We start from the raw sequence: 16,302 nt of genomic DNA on the forward strand, positions 1-16,302 counted from the left end.
CCTGAGGACGCTATACCTGTCCGTACTGTTCATAGGCAAGTTGAAACTGTTCTAAGAACACATCAAGTGTCCTGGGATGTTCGTCAATAAACAAAATTGTGGTGTCCTGAGGACAATATGCCTGTCCGTATTGTTCGTAGGCAAGTTGAAATTGTTCTAAGAACACATCAAGAGTCCTGGGATGTTCGTAAATAAACAAAATGGGGCTGTTCTGAGGATGCTAGACCTGTCTGTATTGTTCACAAGCAAGCTGAAACTTTCCTAAGAACACACGCTGTGAACTGAAATGTTTGTAAATAAACAATGTTCGCGGACATTAAACGTTCCCATATGGCATAGTTAAAATGTTTGACTCTATGGGTGTGATCTATGGGTGTGATATGCTGCGGTGGTTGTGGCCAGGGCATAGAGACTTGGGTGCATGGCCATACGGCCATGCACCCAAGACTCTATGCTCTGGCTACAACCACCGCAGCATATCACACCCATAGTGGCTCATAACTTTGGGACCCAAGAACAAATTTATAAGCAACAAAGTTATAAGCCAGTATGAGTGTGATATGGTGTGGTGGTTGTGGGCAGGGCCTAGAGTCTTGGGTGCATGGACAAGACCAAATTTATAAGCACTGACGTTATAAGTCACTATGGGTGTGATTTGCTGCGATGGTTGTACTTATTATAATATTCTTACTGTTTGGTTTAGTAACTGGAGTACATATATTCCTTGTTAATTTCTGTGATAAAAGAAAAGATCATGTTAGTATTGGTATTTTGTAACGACTTATAGCATTGAATATTCAACATTTTTTTTTACCCTCATATTTAGTAGATTACAAACCAGTGTACTGTGCAATTTGCTCAGTTTCTATGTTTGTTGCTAAAATCATTGTGTCTGTGGAAAAAAAAAATCCATGTTGGATTAAAAAAACCTTTTTTGTTATGCTACAGTCTATTTGTTTGTTTGTTTAAAGTGTTCACTTGTTGTTTCTGGCTAATGTTCTATAGGTTGGCTTGTTGCAGATTTTTGGAGCAGTTAGATACCTGTTGGCATATTCTAACTGTCTATTTTTTGTTATAATGAAGTGGTATTGATTTATCTGTTTGGATATTGTAAAATCTTGGGGCAGTTAGATACGAGTTGGCTTATTGTAACTGTGTAGTTTTAGTTATAATGTAGTGGGATTGATTTATCTGTTTGGTTATTGAAAATCTTGGGGCGGTTAGATACCAGATAGCATATTCTAACTGTTTATTGTTTGATATAATTTAGTGGTATTCATTTATCTGTTTAGTTGTTGTAGAATCTTGGGGCAGTTAGATAGCTGTTGGCATATTCTAACAGTTTATAGTTTTTTAATAGAAGTTTTGGTAATATTTAAGTACATATTAGTTAATAAATGTTGGTTTTAAGAAGATTAAATAAGCGTTTGTAAGATTTGCTGGCAATCTCTGCTTTAGAGTAATGGTACTATCATTACATTCGAACCATCCACATTTTTTTAATATATATATATCCAGTATAGTGACCTGCATTGGTTGTGGCTCCTGCGTGGTAGATTATACCTATTGTTGTGAAGGTTTTCTTACCAAGTGATACTTGACCATGTGTGAATCCAGTCAGCTTGCAGTTGTTTTTGGTACCGTCTGCATTGTAACGTAGAAGCATTAGTATTACGTATTTACTATGGGCCTCATTACGAGTCCGGCGGTAATCGAGGCAGTAAAACTGCTTGGTTACCGCCGGACTCGTATTACCATTCCGCCTCTGTGATTCCCGGAATTACCGGGGCATTACAACCCCGGTTTCCCCGGAAACGCGGAGGCGGAATGGTGTTAATCCCCATTCCCATTGAGTCCTATGGGACTCAATGGGAATGGGGATCATGGAAACACCGGCAGCATCTCGTAATGCTGCCGGTGTTTCCTCCTCCGCCTGCAGGCGGGCGGTGTTAAACCCGCCAGGTCAGACCTGGCGGGAACATCACCTCCCGCCTGCAGGAGTCGGGATCAGGCGGTCCGGAAACAACGGTGGCGGCGGGTTTACCGCCACCGTTATTTCCGGACCGCCTGATTTGTAATGAGGCCCTATGTGTTTGTACTAGGAAGGTGGAGCGATTATCCGAATTGCAGGTAGTACATAATCTACCGTGGTTTGCATTTTGTACAAGTTGCTGAAATGGAACAGATTCACAATTAGGCATGGATACGTATACAAAGCGCTCTTTAGGGATTTGTTCTTGTGTCACATTGTTGCAGAGAGTGCATGTATGTTTCCACATGTATGAAATCTGGAAGATTTAATTTATAGGTATGATTTTGTTTTCCAGTACTTGTAGTAGGTACGTTAAAAATTCTTGTGGATCTTCCTGTGAGTTTATAGTGAATTTCACCATTCCAGCACAGTAGTCTAATTTTTGTCTTATTCCATGAACACTATATGTGTTGTCAGGATTGTTTGTTGCGTTTCTATGAAGTACTAACATTTGCAAACACAATTCGTCTGTACTGTGTAAGTAAATGTTGTCAACAATTGGTGGTAATTGAAATAGAATATTCATTGCTACATTTGCGTAGCAACTTACACCAGTTATATTTGAAAGTTTAAATGGACCAGGTAGTTCTGTATCTGAGTGCTTTTTTTGGAGTTTGTCTTCCTTCTTTGAAGAAGTACCTGGTTTACTTCCCCTAATAGGTTCATTTTTGCTTGTGGTACTTGATGAAGTATTAGTTTCTTTTACTCTCTTTTGGAGGATTTGCAGTGACATCCTGTTGCATTTCAGTTTGATTTAGTTTTCTTTTCCAACGTTTTACTATTTGTGGAACAGGATATGTTTTTAGATGGGGGGTGTATAGTGAATGAAGTCTATTGTATTCTAAAATGCCAGGGATATCAGTGTTTACTTTACTTGCATCAAAGTTGATTAGAAATAGACCGTCAAGGTTGCGCTCAGAGAAGATGGCCGCCTACTGATCAGCTCCGAGCCGCGAGGCGCTCTTTTTGCAGAAATCCTCCTGTTTTGCCTCGGCGATTTAAACAACCAACCGACGGAGGTGAATGCTGTTGTGACTGGGCATCTGCCGGTCGCATCCCGTCCCCCGGACCTCTTTTACTGCGGAGCTGCGGGCCGCCGCGGGTGAGGCGGGAGCGAGTGCTTCCTACGACCCCGTTCTGGGTTCCGAAGGATCGCGGCCGTGTCCCGTGGCTTGCGGCATTCGGTGGGGGAGGGGCATCCTTCCCGCCCTACGCAACCGCTCTCTCCTGCCTTACGGGTGAGTGGCGGATCGGCGCTGCGGCTTGTCCCCTGGACCTTCCCGGGATTCGAGAGCGTTTCGCTCCGCTGCCCCATCCTAGGCGGCGTGCCGACTTGGACCGAGCCTCCACTCCTGGCTCTGGGCGGTGAGTTGCCCCCGGTCCCCTGGTCTCCGCTTCACACATCCCGCTGACAGCCCCTCCGGAGCTCCATATCCCCGGCGGCCTTGGGTGACGTGAGGGCGTCCCTGAAGCACGTTGGGCCCTGCAGCATTTCATTACCTACGCTGGATCCCTTCCCATGATTCTGGACGCTACGCTTGGCCTTGTCTGGTGGCGGCAACTCCATTCCTCTTTTATCCTGGTACCCTAAGGGCTGGTGCCCTGCCGCTCCGGAGCTTGCCCCCCGGTGGACCCTTTCTCCGGCCACGCTACCCCCCGGGCCCATCAGCCTATCTGCTTCATAAATTGGCCCGGGGACAGCCCGAGGCATCTGCCCCTTCCCAGTTACCTATTGTCAGGTCATTTTACTGTGCCGAGGTACGCTCTGACCCCCGATTCTCCCGTACTGATGCACCATTGATCCGGGACTTACTCGTCTTGTTGGCCCTTGTCTTCCAGAGTGCTGACCACCTTGCAGCCGCACACGGTGGTATACCCCTGTCCCGCCTCATCGCAGCGGCAACCAGAGACTTCTCCTGCTTCTCCTGTTAGTCATTGTCTCCTTAGCCCTGGCCTCTACAGGTTCTCTGGGGTCTACGTGTGGTTCATTCGCTACTACACATATTAGCTGTCCTGGGAGGCCCTCCTGACCCAGAACCGGCACTCCAGCATAGATTGGTCCCCCCCATCTGGATTTGAGTCGCCCCATCTCGTGTTGCTGGCCGGCTGCGGCCCCACACACACACGGCCCGGTTCGGTCCGGGTGCCCTCCCTTGGCGCCCTACTCACCCCCCTGTCTGGCCCACCGGTTTTGAGCTCACCTCGAGCCGGCATCATGTCGACACGGACGGGGAAAAAACAGTCCTCCATCAATATGTTTACGAAACCTCCGGGGGGATCTGGTGCGGAGACATCTGCACAAGAACCATCCACTTCACATGAACTGGAACCATCCGAATCTCAGAAAATGATGGAATACATCCGTGAGGGGTTCACCACAATCCATAGCAAATTAGACGACATGAATGGTACGATATCCTCTATTAAGGCACATATGGAGAGGACAGATGGTCGTGTGACCGAGATTGAATCGCGGGTGAGCACCGCTGAGGACGGTCTGGGCTCCCTCCGGGCGGAGATCTCCACGCTATCCGCCCGCGTGACAGAGGTGGAGAAGAACGAGGATCTCGAGTCACGCTCGAGGCGCAACAATCTCCGCATAATCGGGGTTCCGGAGGATGGCATACAAGAACCCATGGAGGACTACGTGGAGAGCATGCTACTCCGACTCCTTGATTCCCCAAAACTTTCCTCACAATTTGCAATCGAGAGAGCCCACCGTGCACTTACAGCGAAGCCCAGGCCTGGCGCTCCTCCTCGCCCTATCATAGCCAGAGTCCTAAATTTTCGCGACCGAGATGCCCTCCTCAGGGCGGCGAGAATCAAGGGAGACCTTTTGTTGGGCGCAGCCAGAATCCACCTATATCCGGACTTCTCGATGGCGGTCCAGCGTGAGCGTAAGTCCTTCCTGGCGGTGAAGAGAAGACTGCGCGAGCTCCAGGTCAAATATGCTATGCTATATCCCGCCAAACTGAGAATCGAACATGCAAACCGAGTATACTTCTTCACGCTACCGGAGGAGGCCTCTAAGGTCATAGATGAACACTTCCCCGGCTGAACTGTACTCGCAACACTCTCTGTCATTGCTTTATATTTTGTTACGTTGGACCACACGCTGTGACATTGGCCTAACACAACAGGCTCTTATTGTGGAGGCGATACCATTGGGCCCTAGCCCAGAACTCAGTTAGACTTGTAGCATTCCGTCATTCCCAGTTGCGGCATCTACGAAGGCTCATGGGCCGAGGGGGATGCCGCCCATCCCGTCCTGTTTACATTGGGATGGAGAATGTTTATGTCTTTGTTTTCTCTCTATGCGATTCAACTGCTGGGTTGGGTTATGATAGAGTGTGTTCTAGCTGTTGGGCGGTTGACGGCACTGACTCCTCTCCGTCGATGCGTCCTGGTTACTCACCACATACATCCTTTGCCTTTTCAATTGTCCGGGAACTCTGTGGTAATCCCTCGTTCCTAATGTTTGTGACTGAACACATACATCATCTCGATCAAGTTGATCAGATGGTTACTCCTTATAATCTCGTTACATTGGTTCATTATAGTTGGTCATGCCTACCCTCTCCCCCCCGCGGGACCATCCCCGGATGAGACTTGCTATCATTGTCAGGCATTGAGTTTATCCTAAAATTGCCTCATGGTACGGAGCACCGCCGCCAGGCCGATTTACAGGCCCCCCAGGCGTTGATGCCATTGTTTTGGATTTGGTTGGTTGGATATGGGGTGTTCATCCCTCTGATTGGGGGAGGGATGTGGGAGGGGGTGGGTGGTAGGGGAGTTTACGTTAAAAAAGGCTTGGTAATTGCAGAGAAGGTAGAGTTCAGAGCGCCATGGTCTCAATGCCGTCACAGATCTGACTACAATAGGGACCGACTATGGGGGGCGCTGTTCCATCCACCTGTATTCCTCTATGTCTACTTTAGGAGTGTCGAGTGAAGAAACCCTGACATTCATGAGTTGGAACGTGCGTGGGCTGGGAAACTACAAGAAAATGAGACTACTACAGCTTCAGGCTGAACGGCATGGAACTAAGATCCTGTTTCTTCAGGAGACACATGCGGTTACTGAGTATTGTGAAAAGTTTGCTAAAGCATGGGGACCACAGAGATACTATACCTCCTACTCTACACAAAGCCGGGGGGTTATGACCCTTATTCACAAGAGCATTAGATTCAACCCCATAGCCACGACAATAGACCCCCTGGGTAGATACGTCTTACTCCATGGCACCTTACAGAATAGGGAAGTGGTCCTGCTAAATATCTACGGTCCCAACATCGACGATCCTGAATTTTATACACACCTCACGTCTCTCCTAGATGGCTTCCTGTTAGTACCGATTCTCTGGGGAGGCGATTTTAACACAATATTTGATGTGGATCTCGATAGATCTGGCTCTCGTCCCCGTCAACTCACTAGGGCTGCATATACTACACTCTCTTCTCTTCCTCGCCTGGCCCTGTTCGATGCATGGAGGCTCCTTTACCCCGACTCCCGCGCCTACTCCTTTTATTCCTCAGTGCATGATTCCTTCTCCCGGATTGATAGATGGTTAGTGTCTGATACACTCATAAGGAGTGTCTCGGGCTTGACGATCCTCCCCAGGACTCTTTCCGATCACTCACCAGTGACTATCACCCTGTGCTGGGGCCCGGATCATGACCGTACTAGACACTGGAGGATGAAACCACTCTCCCTCCTCGACCCGGTCTTCAGTTCAGAGTTGGAGTCAGCGATCGAGGAGTTCTTTGAGACCAATATCGACTCCGTCTCATCACAAGCCACCCTCTGTGAGGCTTTCAAGGCCTACATTAGAGGCATTGCTCTCTCTAAGGAAAATGGCATCCTTAGAACCATCCGTAGGGAGATAGCCGAGAGTGAAGCCACCCTATCCGAGTTGGAGACCCAATATACACTAAATCAAACTCCTGAGACCCTGGCGTTGATCGGCACGGAGCTAGATACCTTCCGCGCACTTGCGGACCGTGAGCAGAGATTTCTCGATAACCCTGGGCTAGCGAGGAAATATGGTGAGGGTGAACGCCCATCCCGTCTCCTGGCTAGGCTTCTCCGCCGTGAGTTTGGTGCCCCACCCATTCCTGGAGTTGAGAGGCCTGATGTTCTCTGGCCACCTCCCCTGGGGATATCAATTCCGAATTCCTCTCCTTCTATCAATCCTTGTATGCTGACGCGGACGATGCCACTATATCAGAGATCGACATCTTTCTTGACAAGCTTCCCCTATCGGCTCTCTCCCCCGATACCATCGGAGCCCTTGAGAGCCCACTTACCTCCTTGGAATTCTCGGAGGCCATAGACTCCCTCTCATCAGGCAAATCCCCGGGATCGGACGGTATACCCGTTGAGTTCTATAAGCGGTTCAAATCTCTTTTACTCCCTCGTCTAGTTGCGCTTTGGGAGGAATCGGTGGAGGTGGGTCAGTTTCCTCCCACGCTCCGCGAAGCCACCATAACCGTCCTGCTAAAACCTGGTAAATCCCCCACTCAATGCGGCTCTTACCGCCCAATCTCATTAATCAATTGCGACGTCAAGATTTATGCAAAGTTACTTGCTTTACGACTGGTTCCCTTCATGCCGCATATCATTCATCCAGATCAGGCGGGGTTTATTCCGGGACGCTCTACCTCCTTGAACTTGAGGCGCCTTTTCAATATTATAAGCAGAGTGAGCCCTGATGTCCACGCAGTGGCTGCCACGCTTGATATGCAAAAAGCTATTGATTCACTCTCATGGAGGTATCTCTGGCGGGTACTCAACAAATGCAAATTCGGCCCCACTTTTCTTTCCTGGGTCAGGCTACTATATTCAAATCCCGTTGCCACAGTCCGCACTGAGGACCGGTGCTCCACCCTCTTCCAAATAGCTAGGGGTACTAGACAAGGCTGTCCCCTCTCTCCATTAATCTTTGCTGTGGCAATGGAGCCGTTCGCGGATATGCTTCGCCAATTTCATTCTCATAGAGGCCTACGCACCACCGGTTTCTCTGATATAGTCTCCCTATATGCTGATGATGCTCTCCTCTTCATTCGCTCCCCTGAAATCAATCTGGCCCCAATACTAGAGGATGTTGTTTTCTTTGGCCGTATCTCTGGCCTGACGGTGAACTGCGCTAAATCAACTCTTTTCCCGCTCACCCCCAGCACACTCCCCCCTCCCGATACCCTGGGATTCGCTTGGGCCCAATCTGAGTTTACCTATTTAGGTATAGTGGTGTCACGTCACATTGATCGGGTTTTCGAGGAGAATTATCAAGTATACCTCACAAATCTTATGCTAAAAATTCAGGGTTGGGACAAACTCCCGATTTCTCTGGCAGGTAGGGTAGGAATACTGAAGATGGTGGTGCTCCCCCAGCTATTGTATAAATTCGCTAATATCCCGCAGTGGCCGGGAGTCGAGTTTTTTCAGGCACTGACACGAACCCTCAATACTTTCCTTTGGCACTTGGGTGCGGTCCGCCTTAAATTCAAGACCCTTGCCTCCCCGATGGAGGTGGGTAGCTTTGGCGCACCTGACTTCCTCAAGTACTGGCTGGCGGCTCAACTTCAACACATTGCACATTGGTTCAATATATCTGACCCCCCTCCCCATGTCAGACTAGAAAAGTTATCGGTTAGTGACCACGACATCCGATCACTGGTGATCGCACCCATGCCAATGGAATCGGGCTCACTAGATCCGGTGAGGTGCACATCCCTGGCTTTATCCAAAACGTGGCAAATATTGGGCATCACCCATCCCTTCCATGGCAACTTCCCGATCTGGAACTTTGTCCCGGGGATCCCACAGGTCCCCCCATTGGTTGTTCGCACATGGGCTGAGGCGGGATTTTAATTGCTCCGAGACATATTCGAAGGTGGTAATTTCAAAGAATGGCCGGACCTCCCACCGTCCCTCAGACAGAGGCCTTCTGTATGGCTCCAATACTCATCCCTCCGTAGAGTCCTCAAACATAAGTACACATGTTTCCCAGCATTGCCACCTGATGAGCTGGCGATCACTGAACTGTCCTCACCCTTCCCTATGAGGGGCAAAATTTCCAGACTATACACCTTGATCCAATCCAGATCGCCCCCTTCATTTTCTAAATTAAAGCGCACTTGGGAGTCTGACCTCGGATTGGAAATGACCGACGATCGTTGGTCCCATATGTGCTCACGTATCCAGCGGGTCTCCTTCAACTCCCGATTCAAGTTAATTCAATTTAAGTTACTCCACAGATACCACTACACCCCGACCAGGCTTCACCGTATTTCTAACAACTCCTCCCCCAGATGCCCTAGATGTGGCTATGATGACGCCGACTATATCCACATGATCTGGTCATGCCCCCGCCTCACCCAATTCTGGAGCGCAGTTTGCTCCACTATCTCGTCTATTCTGGATCACCCTATCTCCCCAACCCCAATGAAATGCTTATTCCACGACTTTCCCGAGCTCAAACGGGATTCTAGGAAACTGGCTGGCCTCTGTATGCTTCTGGCTGTGCGTGCTATATTACTTTGCTGGCTTCGGCCTACCACCCCTACTCACGCACAGTGGCTCAGAGCAGTTACGTGGGCCTCCGACACAGAGGAATCATGGGCGGTACAACAGCCCGCCTGCTCTAGACCCAGAGACATCTGGTTGAAGTTCCGCTCATTTATGCCCCCCCCGACACCGACTCAGGTCCTACATCCCCAGCCACCTCTTCTCGTTACTCTCCAGTTGTCTCTTGAATTGCCCTCCACCGGGTGTTGTACTGTCCTGCTATGTACCCTCCCTTGTGCACAAGACGAGTCTTTCGACTTATTGTATGAGTCTGTGATGTTTTAAGTTGTTTTGATTTTATATGCTCTGTTGTTGCTCACCTGTACCTGTGCTACCAAGCTGAATAAAAATAAAAGTTTAAAAAAAAAAAGAAATAGACCGTCAAGTGTACATAAGCGTGATAGTGCTATGTAGCTCATGCCTTCTTTAAAGACTGTGTTACCAATATCTATCAATGCTTTGTCTAGGGTAAGACCTTGTGATTTATGAATGGTGACTGCGTATGCAAGAGTTAGAGAAAATTGTTCTCTGCGTACACACATGTCTTTGAAGAGAAGGAATCGAGCTGTTGAGCGTCCTATACTTTTCACTTCTGAAAGTTTGTCAAAGAGAAGATTGACAAACTGAATGTTGTTGTCATGTAGGTATGTTTGAAAGCCAACAACTGTACCCAGTGCTCCATTAACTAGTCCTTGATCCACGTCAAGGTTACGTTTAAGCATTACTGTACAATTTAAGGATAATTTTAATATTTTTTCCAATACAGCTGTGTTGGAGATTGAATTTTGTAAACTATTTAGTCTTGCTGTGGCTTGCCAACACATGGTTAGTGTCATACCATCTACGTCTAGTTTGTCTGTGGTGCTAATTTCAATTATTGGTTGCATTTCTTTTTTAACATTGTTTCATTCAATTTGAAACAGCTTGCAAGAGTTGGCATTAAGGCAATACAATTAACATATTTGTGTGCTAATTGTACCATAACATCCGTAGCACATGCATTATCGCCATAAAGTACATGAATGTGCCGGGTTTTCAATATTGCCTGTGCTTCTGAGATAGTATACCAACTCTAATACTTTTTAGGATGTTGGCATAAGTGAGATCTGCAGATTGCTACATGTTTTCTGTTAATTCTCTGTATTGGAAATGTTGCCAAAGGTTGACATTTCCTATGCTGCGAGTGTGTGTCCTAAGGTTTCAAAAATAGGATCACCTTTCACTGGTGTCAATTGAAGAAGATGTCTGAAAACAATAATGGGTTTTCCTCCAAAGAGCTCTTCGTAGATTGTTCGGAGTACTTCTTGTAATCTGAGGTGAATCAAGGCCAACATTAGGTTGGAGACCATGCTCACTTCATTTATTAGTAACATGTTCATTTGTTTTAATACTCTGCGTAGTTCCATTGCAGCTTCTGTAGAAAGTTTGTTATAGTCTAATTTGTTTTGGTGTTCTACTGGCAGGAGTAGTAATTGGTGTAAAGTGACACCGCCTATGTTGTAGGCAGCTAAACCTGTGGGGGCAGTGACAACAGCTGACAGTTTGTTGTTTGTCAATTGTTGAATTTCTCTAGTAGTGATCTAGTAGCGTCTTCATAGGAGTCATAGTTTTCTAGTATCGCTTCTTCTTTTCTCCATGGTTTAAAGAGTTGTAGCAGGGAAATGTAATATAGTTCTTTATGTTGAGGAGTCTTTAATGACAATTTGATATGATTAATTAAATTTGGTTTGGTGAGTTTTACTAAGCTGCCTTCAAAATTTGTCACTCTGTATCTACCTTTTTTTCATCGGGTTTTATATTATTTTTGTATGTGAACTTTTGGGCTACGTGGTATAGACACATGGTTTCCAAAGTGGTACTTCTGTTTGGGTAGTATGTGTCCAGCAAATCGTTTTTCAAAATGTCTTGGCTGTTGGGATCATATGTCGTCGTATGATTTCAGAACTCTTTTTCTAGATTTAGCAGGACCAAGACTTAGCCATACTATATTTTCAGATTTTCCATACAAAGCAGTACCGGTTAAACGATCTGCTGCTTCATAGGAGCCACATTCTCTATGGGAGAGCATTTTTATGCCCAATCTGTATAATTTTTGAGACAGTGTTTTGTCTGATGACAGGTCATTCCAGAGGTCTTAAAGCTCTGTTTTTTCTGCTTTGGTTAAGTATGCTGTAACATATCGTGCAACTGCAGTGGAATTGTCTGCAATGTACTGCACATTTATGTTTGCATTCCATAAGAGGGCAATGATTGCATTGTAATCATTGATATATTTTTCTTCTTCTGTTCTTTTTATGTAATATGTATTTTTAGGTGATTTACCTTTAACACTATGTCTAACTGACGACATGAAGTTGTTTACTTGACCTGTTTTTGTAAATGGTCTAGGGAAACCAAAGCGGCATTTGGTGTAGTATTTCCCTTTGTTTTTGTATTTGCGACAATATTTGCCACATTTGTGTCTTTGAAATTGTAGAATGTGTGCATGAAGATCACTATTTGTTGCTTCCGATGGAATTTCACAAGTGACATATTTTTCGATAAACTGTAACACAGTGGCATCATTGTCTTGATCAAATTTAGTAGCATCTTTAATCCATAAAAGCATGTGGATATGTGGTGCTCCTCTGGTTTGGTATTCTTTTCTCCAAAAGAAGTGTTGCACTTCTCTGAGGGGAGGAACAGTTTTATTACAAATAAAATGTAGCATAGCAATGAAGCGATGATGAAAATATCTTGAAACATTAACAGGATCTAGAGAACAAACTTCTCCAGGTGTTAGTATATCTATGTTTGTTTTGTTTTTGTTTGATATGTGTAGGAAATAATGTAAATGTTCCCATGCATATTCTGCACAACTTAATGTAACAAACCAAGTGGGTGGGCCAAGGTTTCTTATCATACAACATACATCTCCATGACGTCGGAAACATTACTCTTTAGTACCATGCATGTTTGCTAATAGATTTGTAATACTTGATTGTAAAACCTCATCTTTTTCTTGCACTTTTTGTAATAATTGTGTAGCTGACATATTTTGAAAGTGGGTTCCTGAATTTAATGTGTGTGCAACTCCGTAACATAGAGTTGCTAGTTCACTTTCAAAGAGTATGTGGAATATGTATTCCACATTTTGTCTAAATCTGGGATCTTCAGAATACATTTGTAACGAGCGGTATTCTGATGTTGTTATTTGAATAGGTCTATCATCGTACCTTCCTCCTTTGCCAGTAGGAAAGAGTGGAGGAAAAGCACGTGCTTCTATACTTTTTTCCCATATGCTGATTGGTGATCCTTTTGTTTGTCGCATATGGTACATTTCTAGTGCATCTTCTACGGTGTCATTAGAGTGTAATGGATGAATTGTATAATGGTCTAAAATACTGGATACTGTAGCAGGATCTAGAAGCTCAAATTGACCAGTTTCTGGTGATTCTTGAATTATTTCAGTGGTTTCCTTCAAGTTTTCTTCAATATTAATTTCTTTGTAGTATTCATTATTGTCTTATAGATATTGCACGTCTTGTCTAACTTTACGTAAGTCTACCAGTTGTTGCCAATTTATTTTGTCTTTTGTAGGTACACCATTTACTAAGATAATTAAAGATTGCTCCATTGGATGCTGCACTCCCAGAGTGTGCACATTTTGTTTTAGATCTAATGGTAAATACTCTACTTTGCCATGAATGCCTTTCACCAATTCAGAGGGAGGTAATTTTGCTGTTTTTGGTTGAAGGAGTATTATTGCTTGAAAGGGGTGCACTGTTTAAATTATGATGCTCTCATATAAATTGAGTTATTGTAGGGGTTTTGGTAGTGGGAATAATTCCAAATTATTTGTGATAGAACGTGAAGGAGTTTGGTTGTTGTCAGGTTTTATAGTGCAGTAACTGCAAAGTATTAAGGGGACAGTTATTTCGTATTTGTTTTCTGCTCTAAGGTAGAGAGCTAATTCAAACCAGTTAGAATCTTCATTGTCTTCTATTTTGTATGTTAGGTCTACAGTTGTTGTTTTACTTTTATAAAAAGTTCTGCAGCAACATACACTGACATGATTTGGTACTTGAGCAGATGTACTTTTAAATTTCAGTATTTCTTTTTTGTATATGTGTAGTAGAAGGTTGCCATGCATAGAATTGTTGCTAATTTGTTGTAAAGCTATTGCATTTTGTAAGTGGCTTTCACTTCCAAAATATTTTTTCTGGATATAGCCGATTTCTTGAAGTAGGTCTTTTGCTGTACCATGTAGAAGAATGTTATTTAAATTGGCTAGTGCTAAACCAGGACTTTTAACATAGTACAGTTTATAGACTAGATTTCTCATAGTTGAATAATGTGTTGATATCATTTTGATATGATGGAAGGTGGTTTTGCAAATAGGTCCTGAAATGCAGGCCAATGAATGTCCTTGTAGTCCTGTGTTCTTGCGCACTGGACAGGTATCCATATTTTGCAGTAGTTTCATTTTGATTTTGTCTTTGCCTTTCACATACTGATTGAGGAATTGGCATAAAGACTTGAAAGATTTTTTGGGAATGTTAAACATTGACGTGCATGGCCATTTGTATACTAAACGTTCTGGTTCAGTTGAATTGAGAGGTAATTCTAGGGTTTCTGGGGATATTTTTGTAAGCAGTATTTCTTGTTCCATTATGGTATTATTCATTTTTTCATAACCTTGTCCACTGCTATGTATGGCAATTGTATTTGTTTGCTTTTATTTATATGCTTCTTCATTAAAATATGGTTCTGTGCTTGTGGTGTGACTCCACTCGCCTCCACAAATATTTAAGAAGTTATTTTTGTTGACATTTCGTTTATTGAGAAGTCTTTTTTGTAATTTAGTCATTAGTTTTGTTACTGGTTTCATTTTGTTTAACACTAAAATAAATAACTTTCTTTTGATAAGGATTGCACTGTCTATCAAAGCTTCTAAGATTAATTTCCTATGGTAGGTTTTAAGGGTTGTGCATGATTTCTCTCCTGTTTTTATAAGATTTTGAAGGACTCGGTGGCGGAACATTTTTGCTAAAATACTTTTTTTCGTATGCTTACTTGGCACTATATCAAGATTTATAGGAACAGTTTGAATTCTTGTTAATCGTTTTCTGTTTCGTTTTACATTTTGATAGAGGAGGCAAAGTTTCTGTACTTGAAGCTTGTTTTGTTTCGCTAAATGACTGTATTACCTGTTTTGTTTGAGATTTTTCTACAAATTCTGCTAGAGATAGAAGCTTATTTTGGACACTTCTATTTTCATTTGCTCTACTTCTGCGTTGCTTTCTACGGACTTGATTTTTGGTAGGCATTCTTTAGGGTCTGTTGAAAAAAATAAAGAAGGTATGGGTTGGGGTGTTCTGCAATGTATGTGTGCTGTGTGCATTAGTGTGTGAGTATGATGATAAAGATGTATATGATGGTGTGTGATTGTGCATTGGGCAACTACAACTAGTTGGGATGGGTATTCTTGAATTTATGTGCTACTAAATTGGGGGTCAGATGACAGTAGAAAGTAAGCTAGTGGTCAGGAGAAACACAAATAGTAAATCTAACGGTAAAGAATTAAAACAGTTGTTTGTTCTATAATATTAAAATTCTAGGGGCTGAGTTATGTAATTTGTGCGCCAAAAAATGGGGATTTGTGTGCCTTTCTGCCTGTAAATCCCTGTTTAACAAATGGGGATTTGTGGACAGAATGGTCCACAATCCCTGTTTTTATGTGCAGAAATAGCATGAATGAATCCCATAGTGTGTTTGAGTAATAGTACAAATATTATGGTGGTATTTAACTTACTTTATTTTATGGAATGAGCAGGTTTCTTCTGAGTTGTTGTTTGTACTTCAAATTCTGCTGCTGCTTTTCAGGAGAGTGGTCTTCACTGCATTGTGAAGGAAACACATTATTAATTTTGTGTGTTCATAGCACTGATGTTAATTTAGACATTGATTTTTATGTTTTTGTACAAGTATTCTTGTTTGATATCTGAACATAGTGTGTGCATGCCATTTTGTTTGACTATGTGCAGTCTTTATATTTTACTTTAAATACGTTAGTTGAACATGCTTTGCAAATGTGTGTGTAAAAAGAAATTAAACAGCAGATAGGTTTGGAAGTGACAGTTGATTATAGCAGATGGGAAAAATGACAGTAAGTTCATTTTATATGTTATATAAGTTAAAAGTCAGTTAATCTGTTTATATGAATTTATAAGAATTGTACATGTACTATACAGAAAATATGCATACCTGTTGTTTGTGTTCATGTATATGGATATGCATGCAGCTGCAAGTAGAAATCTTGAGGATTTGTATGGTATTTCTTGTAGTAGGTGCTTTCCAATGATATGACACTTGTACTCAAAGTGATTAACAGTATATTTGAAGTGCTGATCTATGATGATGGAGTTAGATGTAGAGGTCTGGATGTGATTGGTAGATGGTCGTGTGACTGCTTAGCTATATCCAATGAGGGAATGGCACAGAGAGTGAAGTGGAAATGGTAGAAGGGCTGTCCATGTTACGATATGTCTGCGGACATGGCGGTAGTCCGCGGACATCGCGTGTTACATACGGGGATTTTGGGGTGGGGAGGCATGCAAATGAGAATGAGCAGAGCAAGAGATTGGTCAGTAAAGTTTAGTGGGTGTGTTGTGCCAGGAGAGAGTTCGTCAGATAGTCTTTTTCCTGAGAGAAGAACAGATAGC

Source organism: Ambystoma mexicanum, chromosome 7q (assembly GCF_040938575.1).
Source record: "Ambystoma mexicanum isolate Mex_15411 chromosome 7q, UKY_AmexF1_1, whole genome shotgun sequence".
Classification (NCBI taxonomy): domain Eukaryota; kingdom Metazoa; phylum Chordata; class Amphibia; order Caudata; family Ambystomatidae; genus Ambystoma; species Ambystoma mexicanum.